Source organism: Dipteris shenzhenensis, chromosome 22 (assembly GCF_047967505.1).
Source record: "Dipteris shenzhenensis isolate YYH24624 ecotype China chromosome 22, Dip_SZ_1.0, whole genome shotgun sequence".
Taxonomy (NCBI): Eukaryota; Viridiplantae; Streptophyta; class Polypodiopsida; order Gleicheniales; family Dipteridaceae; genus Dipteris; species Dipteris shenzhenensis.
Genome location: NC_141617.1, coordinates 49,399,110 through 49,410,889, shown reverse-complemented (window position 1 = coordinate 49,410,889; position 11,780 = coordinate 49,399,110).

Below are 11,780 nucleotides of genomic sequence, written 5' to 3'. Positions count from 1 at the left end.
TGGGAAAACAACTCTCTGAAATTGATTGAAAAAAGAAACTTCGATTCTTCTACTTAGAAAGGTCCCTGTAAGTGGGGACTAGTTGCCTTGGAAAAAACACTCTCTGGAATTGATTGAAAAACGAAACTTCGATTCTTCTACTTAGAAAGGTAGTAGGTCCCACACATGTGTAAGTGGGGACTTGTTGCCTCACTTACTTTGTGCAAAGGACCTAGGATGGGGTGGGGTTATCATACACATGCCATGCGAACATGTGCATACACACACGCATAGACACACATGCACATGCATGCGTGCACACACACACACAAACACACACAGATGTTCATGTCTTCTAAAGTGCATCTTTAGAAGTTTAGAACAACCTTTTGGGGTGCAAATATGCAGCCATGTACAATCAAAGGATAGCTTCAAGTTCCTCAGGGACCCATCTGCTTCCTTCTCCAACTCTACTTTGAAACAAATCCTTGTCTCCCTGTAGATACCTTCCAAGCACAATGCCTTCTATTCTTTGATACAACATGAACTGCTTTTGCGAGTTTTTGTGACTTTTCCTTTTGACACTTTAGAGTCTTACCTATTAACAATTAAAAAACCAATCAAACATCTCATGTAATGTAGTGCTATGGGTGACACTGCCATCATGCTTTGTGTTTTTGAAGCTACCTTGGGTTGATAGTGTGACTTCTCCATGCCTTGTGTGTTCCAAAGAGAAACAGGCCCCCATTATCTACAAACCATGGTCCATGCGTAGATAGAATATGCTGTAGACATGAGAGTACATCACTTTAGAAACAAATTCAAAAAAGAAAAGTGTAAAATATTATGATGGTGATAGGTTTACCATGTACTGTGTAATATGCATAATTTGTGTTGCTCCAAATATTTTCTCATCCACCTTAAGCTTCACATGTCCTCCATGGAATCCCAAACCCTAAAACTTATGCAATGCCTGGTGCAGATACTTCTTTTGGAATAAAATTCAAAGCATAAACAAGATTCTTTAGAAACCAAGGTGTAGGTAGTGGCACGATAGATTTCTTGTACTTTCCTACAATAACACACTTGAAAATTTAAAAAACAAATGTGTAGCTTCATGTCTTACACAAGCACAAGCATCTCTGTTGCATCCACAATGCCCTTGAAGTACCACATTACCTCTTAGGCAACTTGCAATGGGCCTTTCTGCCTTGGGTCCTTCAACATTCCAATGACATAACTTGGCTTCAACTTAGTTTTTAGAGGGTATGAAGAGCTAATATCATCCATGTCCATTAGTCCCATCCCATCCTTCATGACTGTCCTGAAGAAGAGCACAAGTGAATCTTAGTAGAAATAATGCAACACCATGGATATTTCAAAGTAACAACTTTCATTAAAACTCTAGGGAACCAACCTTGTAGCCTAGATTCTCCTCTTTCAAGCACCATCAGTGGATTTTAATGCATTCATAGATTGAAATAGTCTTTTTCTATCCTTCAATCCCAAAGGTGTTTCCTTCATCTTTTTCACTCGTTCTATTGTGTTATGTTATTCTTACTCTAAGGAACGTTGGAACTGGAAATAGATAGACCTTTCCAAAAATCATTGGGTAGCCTAACACAAGCTGGTATGATTTTTTGAATCTGCAGTGTCTAGAGAATAGGTTTGGAATTGTTATAAAGCAACATAACTCCAAAGTTTGTTATTGATGCAAGAAGTCCACGAATTCTTGGTGATTTAGTGGAGGTAGTGATATATTGTTATTGTTTTATGATTTTGTGTAAAGGCTACTATACATCCTAGAAGGTACATGTTATGTTGTGTGATTAAATGTGATTGCTAAGGCGAAAGATGCCAAAGAGATGGAGAAACACACACTTGTTTGAAAAGATAGTCCTCTATTGGAAGACTTTAGTAATTGCACCCTCAATACGTACACAAAGGCCGTTCATATATAGGAATACATTGAGGTTCATCACCATGATTTTTTATGCTAGAGTTAAAGGCCCACATAAGAGAGGGAGGGGAGACAAAGCCAAAGCGGTTAGGGTAAATGCCATAATATGAAGTTAATAACTTTTAATGCCACCAGACACCAGAAAAGTTTCATGTTGGCATTCGAGTTCTCAATTTATAATGTTCAAGCTTGTATCTACATAGCTTTATAGGCTCATTATGTAATATTCCAATTGTCAAGAGCAGTTGTATGATGTAATCAGCCACCTAGTTAAAAGAGGGTATCAATCGCTTCGTGCCTCTGAGCTTTGTGGTCTAAATATGTATAAATTACTTCATGCAAAGCAAATTGAAAGTACTTCATGCATTGTGCTTAGTAGTATAAGCTTTATCATGACCTTCATAACATTCTTGCAGATGAAGGTCGAAAGCCATGGTTAGCAAGTATGTCTAAGCTTGAGTGTGTGTATGGTCAAGTGAGCCATAGACTACATGAGTAAAAGAGAGATGCTAAATTGTATACTATGCATTAGGAGCACTCTTAGAGTTTAAGATTATTTAAAGTGCGACTATATGCCATGGGAATCAACATGCTCAAGATAGCTCTTTAAAACATGTTTATGAATTTCACTTCATTTTTCTATTTTGAAGGGTTAGTCTCTTGAATGCTTCATATCACTCTTGGTAATTGATCTTCAATTATGATCTTGAAGGGTTAGTCTCTTGAATGCTTCATACCACCCTTGGTAATTGATCTTCAACAATAATTTCTTTGTTCCTTCTCACTCACCAACATTCCTTGCTATGATTTTTCATAGGTTTAGGATCCAAATATGTGAACATGTTTACATAGGCTTGTGTTGAAAGCATTCATACAAAGTAAGAATCAAATTATGTACTCTAAATTCTACATCATACTTTTCTATGTTTATTTGCTTTGCTTATTTAGGCAGGCAACAATCAAGCTATCTTCTTTGGATGGAAACTCCACATGGTGGCTCAATGCCAATGAAAGAGGGACACAGAAAAGAAGGGGATGGAAGGCAGAGAGTGCACAAGTGGTGGATGCACATGGTTTAGAAAAATAGAGAAAGACCATGTCACAATTAATTAAAACAAATTCACAACTAACGATGTTATGTCTAGTGAACATCTGTTTTTGCTTTTTGCCTTACTCATGTGATTTGACCTTGCAATACAAAATGCCCCAATGTTCAGTATGTAATCAAATGTACCTTATCCGATGCCATTTTGTTGTTTAAGTTGATGTAGAAGTTATCGATGTGTGTAATGGATAAGATGTATTTTCCAAATTGACCATACTTATTTTGTTTAGTAAGTGCTTGTGTGACCAACATGTTCAAAAGTCGAGTTTAATCATGGCTATGGTCAATGGTCATCAATCATCCTAATTGGGTAATTACAAGAAGCTTAGAATATGTATTTAAGTGAGTAGGTAAAAAACACCTACGAGAATGTATAAAAAGTATGTAAGAGTTTAACTGACAAGGAATGCCAACAATGTTTTAATTGCAAACATAATTAACGCTGGCGAAGTCCTAACAAGCATCTCTTTTATTGAAGAGGAGAATCTGCATACCTGTCACCATCCAACAAGAAAACATGGTAAGAACCAGCTTAACTTCAATTGGGAAGAAGGGTGTCATAAATACTCCTCCCTTGTTATCAGGGTCAATAAAATAGAAGCTTAACCACAAACTTGACCAGCACGGTGTAGAGTTGTGAGGAAAAAGTGGGTGGTTAAAGGAGTAGGGTGAAAATATAATTATGGATAGAATGAAAAAAATTTGTGAAATGAAAGAAAGATTAAGGAGGTATAGTAAGTGATTATAGGGGGGGGCCTTTCTCAAGGGAAAAATTTGAAGGGAGTTTCTAAAGGGATATTGTAAAGGGGAATGTTAAAAAAATAATAATGGAGAGAATACAAAAAAGATTTAAGGTAGGTTTGTTAAAGGGAATATATATATAAGTGAGTAGGGGGGAGGGAATATAGGAGAGAGTGTAGATGAAAATATGTATATTGGTGAACCTTAGCTTAGAAATATGTGCTTTAGAGCTTATAGAGGTTGAACCTTAGCTTATAAATATATATGAGCTTGGCTTAGAAGGGGTAAAAAAGAAGGAGGAAAAAATTGGGAAGGAGGAGGGGTGGATTAGAAGGTGAAAATAGAAGGGGAATTAGAAGGGAAACTAAAGGGCAAATAATAAAGAAGGGTGAGGGAAATAGAAAGGAGAATCAAAGAAAATAAATATTTAGAAAAAGAGGGGAAGATATATCTAGAGAGAGGAGGGGGAAGAAGGGAGAAATGTGTATATAGAGAGGGGGCCAGGGGGGTTAGATATAAATATTTAAGAGGAGGGGAATTAGAAATAAATATAAAGAAAGGGGGAACTTAGATACTAATATTGAGAAGGGGGGAAATCATATGTAAACATATAGAAGGGGGAACTTAGATACTAATATTGGGAAGAGGGAAAATTAGAAATAAATATATAGAAAGGGGGAACTTAGATACTAATATTAACAAGGGGGGAATTAGATGTAAATATATAGAAGGGGGGGGGGGGGAGAAAGAGGGGAGGGGGTATTAATTGAATAATACTATAAACACACAAAAAAGGAGACTATGTTGCTGTGGACTGCTGCACCTGTGAGTCCATGGAGCTGGAGGGTCATGTGACTCAAAAACCGAGAAGCAGGACGTGCCTAACGGAGTACTAGCAACCACAGTGTGATGTGGAGGTGCAAGGAGACAATCTTGCACGAGTATGGGAGGTATGGGAAGCCTGTGCACTGCGTGGCTTGCAGCGTGGTCAGCGGAAAGCATGGTGTGGGGGCTAGAGAGCAGGCCACTGAATAGACTCAGTAGAGGTGGCTGCAGCAAGGGTTGGGAGGCGCAGAGGCGAGGGGCAGAGGAGTAAGGCTAGGCATACATGGGCAGGGCTACAGTACGACGCGTGGGGCAGAGGCTATGGGATAATGATGGAGATAGTGGAGGTAGAGCCACCTTATATAGGCTAGCATATAGTCGGGTGTGTAGGTAGTCGAGAGAAAGTAGATAGTTTAGGGAGGCGGGTAAGCTAGGCGGCTTTAGAGCATGCAAATGCATGCCGGCGAAGAAAACGGGATGGATGTAAAATAGTGGGTGGGTAGAACATGCGGGGAGGGGGTCTTTATTAAAGGTAGGATGTATAAAATTGACTATTATAATAGGTTTAGAAAATAGGAAAAAAGAGAGAAAGTAAAAGATATAAAAAATGTAAATTAGGAGATAAACGGATTTAACTAGTAAATAATAAAAAGGTTTTTAGAGGGGAGAATTGAAAAAAGAGGGAGAGTGAATAAGAAATACATGTAAAAGGGAAGAAAGGGAAATAAAAATTGAACATCAATATAAAAAAGGAATAGGGGGAAAATATATTATTAAAAAAAGAAAAGAAAAGTACGGGGGGTTTTTTAAGGGTAGCTAAAATGAATAATAAATTGAAGAAGGAAATGGGGGAGTTAAAGGAAGATGAGAAAAAAAGGGGGAACGGGAATTTAAAGGGGATCAAAGAAAAATAGGGCGGAGGGGGGGGGGCTGTAGGTGGGAAGACAAGGGAGCCAGGGTTTAAACAAAAGGGAGGAAGGGTTAGGAAGTGTGTGTGTGTGTGTTATATTTAGATCAGTACACACACACACACACACACACACACATGCATTACTTAAAAATCATGCCCCCTGATTTTTTCACTGTGTTATAATCACACTCTCTCTTTTTGTGCACAGCTTGATAATTGCTAATTTTTCTTTTATATACATACATACATACATATATATACACACACACACACACACATACGTATACATATATGTATGTATATACATACATACATATGTGTATATATACGTGTGTGTGTGTGTGTGTGTGTGTATACATATGTATATTTATATATATATATATATATATATACATATGTATGTATATATATATATATATATATATATATATATACATATATATAAGAGCATTTGCCTCTAATGTCACCTTGAATTTTCAGGGAGAAGAGTTTGCCCCCAATAACTTTGAAATGTATACTAGACATCACATGGGTAGGAGATCTTGGTTTTTGCTTCAAAAGAGACAAGCTATTCTATGTGATTTCAAGGAAAGATTTTGAGGAAAATGAGGAGCTATGGGATGTGACATTTTTCATGAAAGATATGACTTCAACCATATACCATCCCCATTTTTAATGGACATTTTCACAAAATCAAAGGATTCTTAAGTTGGTGGTATTTTTTTATTGTGTCAAGAAAAGATGCTAAACACTTTGTGATGCTAATTCCACCTCCTAAACCATCAAACTTTGTTGACCTAAAGATTGCATTAGAGGCTCTTGCAAATATTTGGAGACAATTTCCCAAGATGGAGGCAAATAAGATGTGTACAAAGATGATGGTTGAGTACTTTGACGATGCATGATATACAATTCAAGCTCACAGACCTCCATAGCAAGTGGAATGTACATGCACCTCTGGTTCAGGAATAGGCAGCACATACACCTTTGGTTTAGGGTTAGATAGCACACACACCTCCGGTTCAGGTAGGAGGTCCTGTTTAGGGACCTAAATACTTTGAGGATGCCACACACTTTCAAGGATATGCAAATTTGGTTGAGAAAAGTGAGTTTACAACTTTGGTTAAGGAACCTCTACATGAGATGATACATGTAACATTACTTCAAGGACCTAGGAGCTCACATGGGTGAGGCTAGTGAAGTATTTGGCAAATACCTACACATCTGTGGTAGCTATAAGAAGATTACGAAAAAAGAATGGTTTTTTGGGGGGAGATATAAAGATGATTACATGGAGGAGTGCATCAACCTCCAGGTAAAGCGTAATGTAGTGGAGAGTGCAGTCAATATCTACTCTTTGGAAAAAAGCATCCCAATAAGTCAATGCAAGATTGTACTTTTGTGAAGTAGATGGCATCAACTTTACCCTCGATTAAGGAAAAGGCATGGGCAAAAAACCATGGATTACAATTCAAGAAGGGATAAATTCAAAATCTAGAAAGCAAGAGTTTAAGGAAGTTACATATGAGGACTTCCTAATTGATGATACAATGTGGAAGAAGCTGTAACTCTTCTTTATTGACAAAATACCACCTAGCGATATTTTGCATATCATTGATAGAATATTTACACCACACTTACTAAAGTTGAATCGTGCAATAATGTAATTTTTGTTACTAAAAATAAGACAAAGAAGCCATGGTTCATGTTTTAGGAAGCCAATATGGCAATGAGCTTAAGATTAGAAATGGTGTGTGTGCAACAAGGAGAGATAAAAGAGAATGTAGCTTGAAGATATAAACTTTGGAATCCTTCATCTTTTTTATGAAGACTGTACACCCTAATCTATAGAGTAATATAGGAGGGAATGCCAAGATGTTGTGTTTAATGCTTGAAGAGCAAGCAACCCATCGATGCCATCATCATAAATCACTTTTGTTTAATATGATGGAGTTTTTACAGCTACCAAGATCAGAGGTCTCCTTAATTCAAATGACACTTCTATTTCAAGATCTTTGCAGGAAAGGATGTTCCCACAAACATCATTGAGAAAGAAGATTGCTTGCAATAATTTGATGTGCAAGCTTGTGTAGCTTCAAAATATGAGAAATATTTTAGGTTTTCAATGATGATGAGGCAGAAAATGATGAAGAAGAACTCAATATTGCTAATGATGAGATAGAGTGTTGAAGAAGAGCTCAATGTTGCTGATGATGAGGATTCAGGGAGCGACGGAGAGGACAGTGGTGATGCCTCAAAGAATGATGATGGATCACAAGGTCACATAAAAAGACCACAAAATTTCTCTAGTTATGAAACCTTAACCTTATCTTTGCTTTTAATCTTTCTATAAATTCTATTCAAGAGAATTAATACAAATATGTAAATCGTTTCATTTAAAGATAATTAATATAAAACGAAGAATTTCATGAACTTTCCTATTTGTTTGTAGGTAGAGGGGGAGGAGCCAAAATATATGTTTGCATGAGAACAATTTTAAAAAGACTTTTTGATGCCTCAGGAGAGCATAAATCAAGTGGTGGACATGGGAAGTGCTTTAGAATCAGTTCTTCCTATCTCCATGATATTGAAGGACACAACTCTAGAAGCACTTCTTTCTTCTTTAGCTCTTACTGCACCTCTTCTTAATGCTCACATTCTGGCAAGTCAAAACCTATTAATGATTATGATGGAGAGGAGAGAGGGGATGAGGATCGAGGATCAATACTGCAAACATGGTTGCATTGGAGAAAATGGGAATCTCATTTGATGTGATGTTTGTCATTGGACAACACCCTTAGTAATTTTCATTTGGTACAGAGGAGATTCTAGAGGTTAATGATAAAGTAATGATGGCCATTCTAAGGACCTTTGATATAGACTTTCTTTTGTCTTGATACTTCAATATTTGATTTGAACTTAATGAGCTAATGTTCATTTATTTTTTAGTGTAGTGTGGTCATAACACAGTTTTCTATATTGGTACAAAGCCATGTATATATGCTTGATTCTCTCCTTCCAAACTATACTTATCAATAAGGAACGGCCATAATAGATGTCTATGCATGGTTGCAACGTGTAAATTTCAACGATGTGCAAGTTATCTTTATAAGATTGTGGTTAAGTGATGTGATTTGATGGACAATGGCAAGTCCATAGAGCCAAGATTGTGTCTTGCAGCTAGATGGGCCCAAGAGGATGGTAAAAGAATGAGAAGAGAGAGTGGTATAAAGAGATTAGGGTTGGCCCTCCCTTCAAAAGGTGACTTGTATAAAAGGCCAAATGTTTGACTTTGGTCTTCATTGTTGTTTGCACAAGTTTGAATACAAGCTCCCTCTTCTCTTCCAAGAGAGTGTTTTGAGTGTTCTCTTGTTTCTATTGTAGTGCCTTTGTGGTTTTCACTATATCCCCCTTCACTCCCTTCTCCTTCTTCCCTTCCTCCTCCTTCCTTCTCCCTCCTCTTCCTCTCCCCTCCCCTCTTCCCCTTGCCTCTTTCTCGCGTGAAACCACACTGCAATAATCCGGAGGCCGCTTGAGTGACACTTGTAGATGGCTCATGCTATGCATTGCTCCCACAAGGAGTAGCCAGGAGTGGGAAGCTCTGTCGGCATTACCCCATGACACGTGACTCACCGCTGAGACCACACTACAATTTTGGCACCGCTGCTGGGGAATGAGGGTATGCTTTTGCATTTGCACTTGTCTTCCTTCGATATCTACCCATTGCACAAGTCTTCAAGCTTAACTTGGAGCTTGTTAGTGGAGTTATAGGAGAAGAAAGAGGGAGGAAGTGAGAGGTTTGGATGGAAAAGTAGAAAAACTGTTTTTTTTGTTGGAAAGCCATTTTGGAGCATTTGAAGCTTGTTTTTCATGCTTTTTAGTGTTTTGAGTTGGTATAAAGATAGTTTGAAAGATTGCTAAGGTGTGTGTGAGGTCAAACACCTCAAAAAACAACAAAAATGAGGATTCTTGCCAAATCTTGAAGAAGTTTTGTGTCTTAGAACTCACCCTTTCTGAAATTTTGCATTTTGGCTTTCAAAAGTTGTTTTTCTTTTAAGTTTTTTTCATTGAGTACATAGATTAGGTAGCTTAGCATCCCCCCATCACAAAAAAACATGAACAGAAACTTCTAAATCTTCACAAATCATCTAGTGGGCGAAACTGCATGTTCCTATCCCCACGGGTCGGCACGATAGCGCTATCCCACCGACCTGTGCCAAACCGTATCCTGTCAGTCAAACTTGCATTGACCCAGTGCCAAACCATATCCCCCTGGTCAACCTACGTTGACTTAGTGCCGTAGAGCTTCCCCGTCGACCTAACCTTTGACTACAAGTTACCCCGTCGCCCAGAGTTAATGCGTGTCAGAGTTACTTCTGCACTGACCTGACAAGCCGTTGACTGATGCTGTAATGGTTTCCCGTTGACCGTTGCTATTCTACTACCCATCGCTGATGTAGTGAACCCACCCCTCCGTCCATGGTCATAATTATTCCCCTCTGCCGTCACGTTACTCCATCACACCGCCCATCGCTGTTCAATCTTGCTGTCCGGTGTTGTCCATTTATCTCGCCAATCGGTGCCATAACCGTATCGTAGCGATCGATGCCATAATCGTATCCCATTGGTCAAACTTGCGTTGATTCAGTGCCATAAGGCTATCCCACCGGTCGTGGCCACAGCTCTGGGAACCCAAAAATCAAGAAAAAGCCCCTTGACCTCGCGTCAAGGCAGACTCAACCTAGAATTGAGGCCTCAACCATGCCAATGAACACATGATCTTGAGATCAGGAAGAGCCCTACAAGATCACCTTGAGTATAAAGACAGTGCCTCAAATACCATCCTGTTAGCCTCCATACCTACCTTGGCATCCTTAGGGTCAGTAAGCTCAAAAGTCGATTCTCACTCTTTGCAAGAACCACCACCAGCTAAATTATCTAGCTCGGGAGAGTCCATGAGTCAAGATAGAGACATGGGTGAACCCTCTCATGTTAGAACCTCAGTAGCTCTAGACTCCATCCCCAGTGATCTCTACTCTCCTACCCCATCTACAGCAGCTACCACATTAAGAGAAACCTTTTCCAAAATCATGGGAAGGTTTGGATTAACAGACCTAGTAGAGTGTCTAAACCCATTTGCTGGGCAGACTAGGGCAATGCTAGAGGCTCAACCAACCACTAATGTCAGAAGCCATACTCAAGGAGCCAAGTCCCATGATACCTAATGGCAATCAACCCCCATCGTACCAATTTTTTGATGATAAACAATCTTATGGTGAGGGATTTGGATCCACATCCTCACAAGAGCCTCAAAATCTAGAGCAAAGGGGTCAAAGGAGTAACCCTGAAGGTCAACAATTAAGACCCTCCACCTTAGAATCCCCTCTGATGCCTCCTTGGCAATAAAACATGAGAGATGTTCCCTACCCAACAAGTTCTTATAGGCCTATGCTTGCAGGGAACATACCACTCCCTAGAGGACCTCTAGTCCAATCTGTTAGGCCCAACCTAACCCAAGTCACAATGCAAATGCCTACTAGTGGGCTTGGATTCTCCCATCACAACCTCATGTCATCAGATCCATGGAACATTTCATTAGGACCACCAATGTATGGGACATCGCCCACCATTCCACAACCTCCCACTGTATCACAAACGGTCCTTACAGACAAAACTATGAGAATCCTAGTGCAAGCACTAGGAAGGGGGGCTGCCGCTCCACCACTAATGTTTCCAGGATGGGATACCAACCCCTCAAGGAGCAAGCCTATCACAATATCTAAGCTAATCACCAAGTTTGTAGGAGAAGGAGACCCATTCTCCCATGTTGAGAGGTTTGAACAAATCTGTGACACCTTTGGTGATATTGGGGATCTAGACAAGGTCAATGCTTTGGCTTGAGTCTTGATGGCAAGGCTGGACAATGGTTTAGAGCCTTAAACCCTGAGGAGAAAATAAATTGGGACACATTGTGTAAATCCTTCATTTTGGGGTTTGCCCCTAGTGGTCCCAAGTGGAGCCTGCTTAACCAACTTTATGAGATGAAGCAAAAGGACACTGAGTCCTTAAGTCAATATGTCACTAGGATTAAGCATCTGAACTCACGATGTGAACCCCATGATAGGATGAGTGATGTGCAATTTTTGCCACGCTTCCTCATAGGGCTATGGGATGCTAAGCTTCATGATCATTTGTTTGCTCTATGAATCTCACATCGTTTGAGCTATGCAACAAGACATCAATACGCTTAGGGGATAACA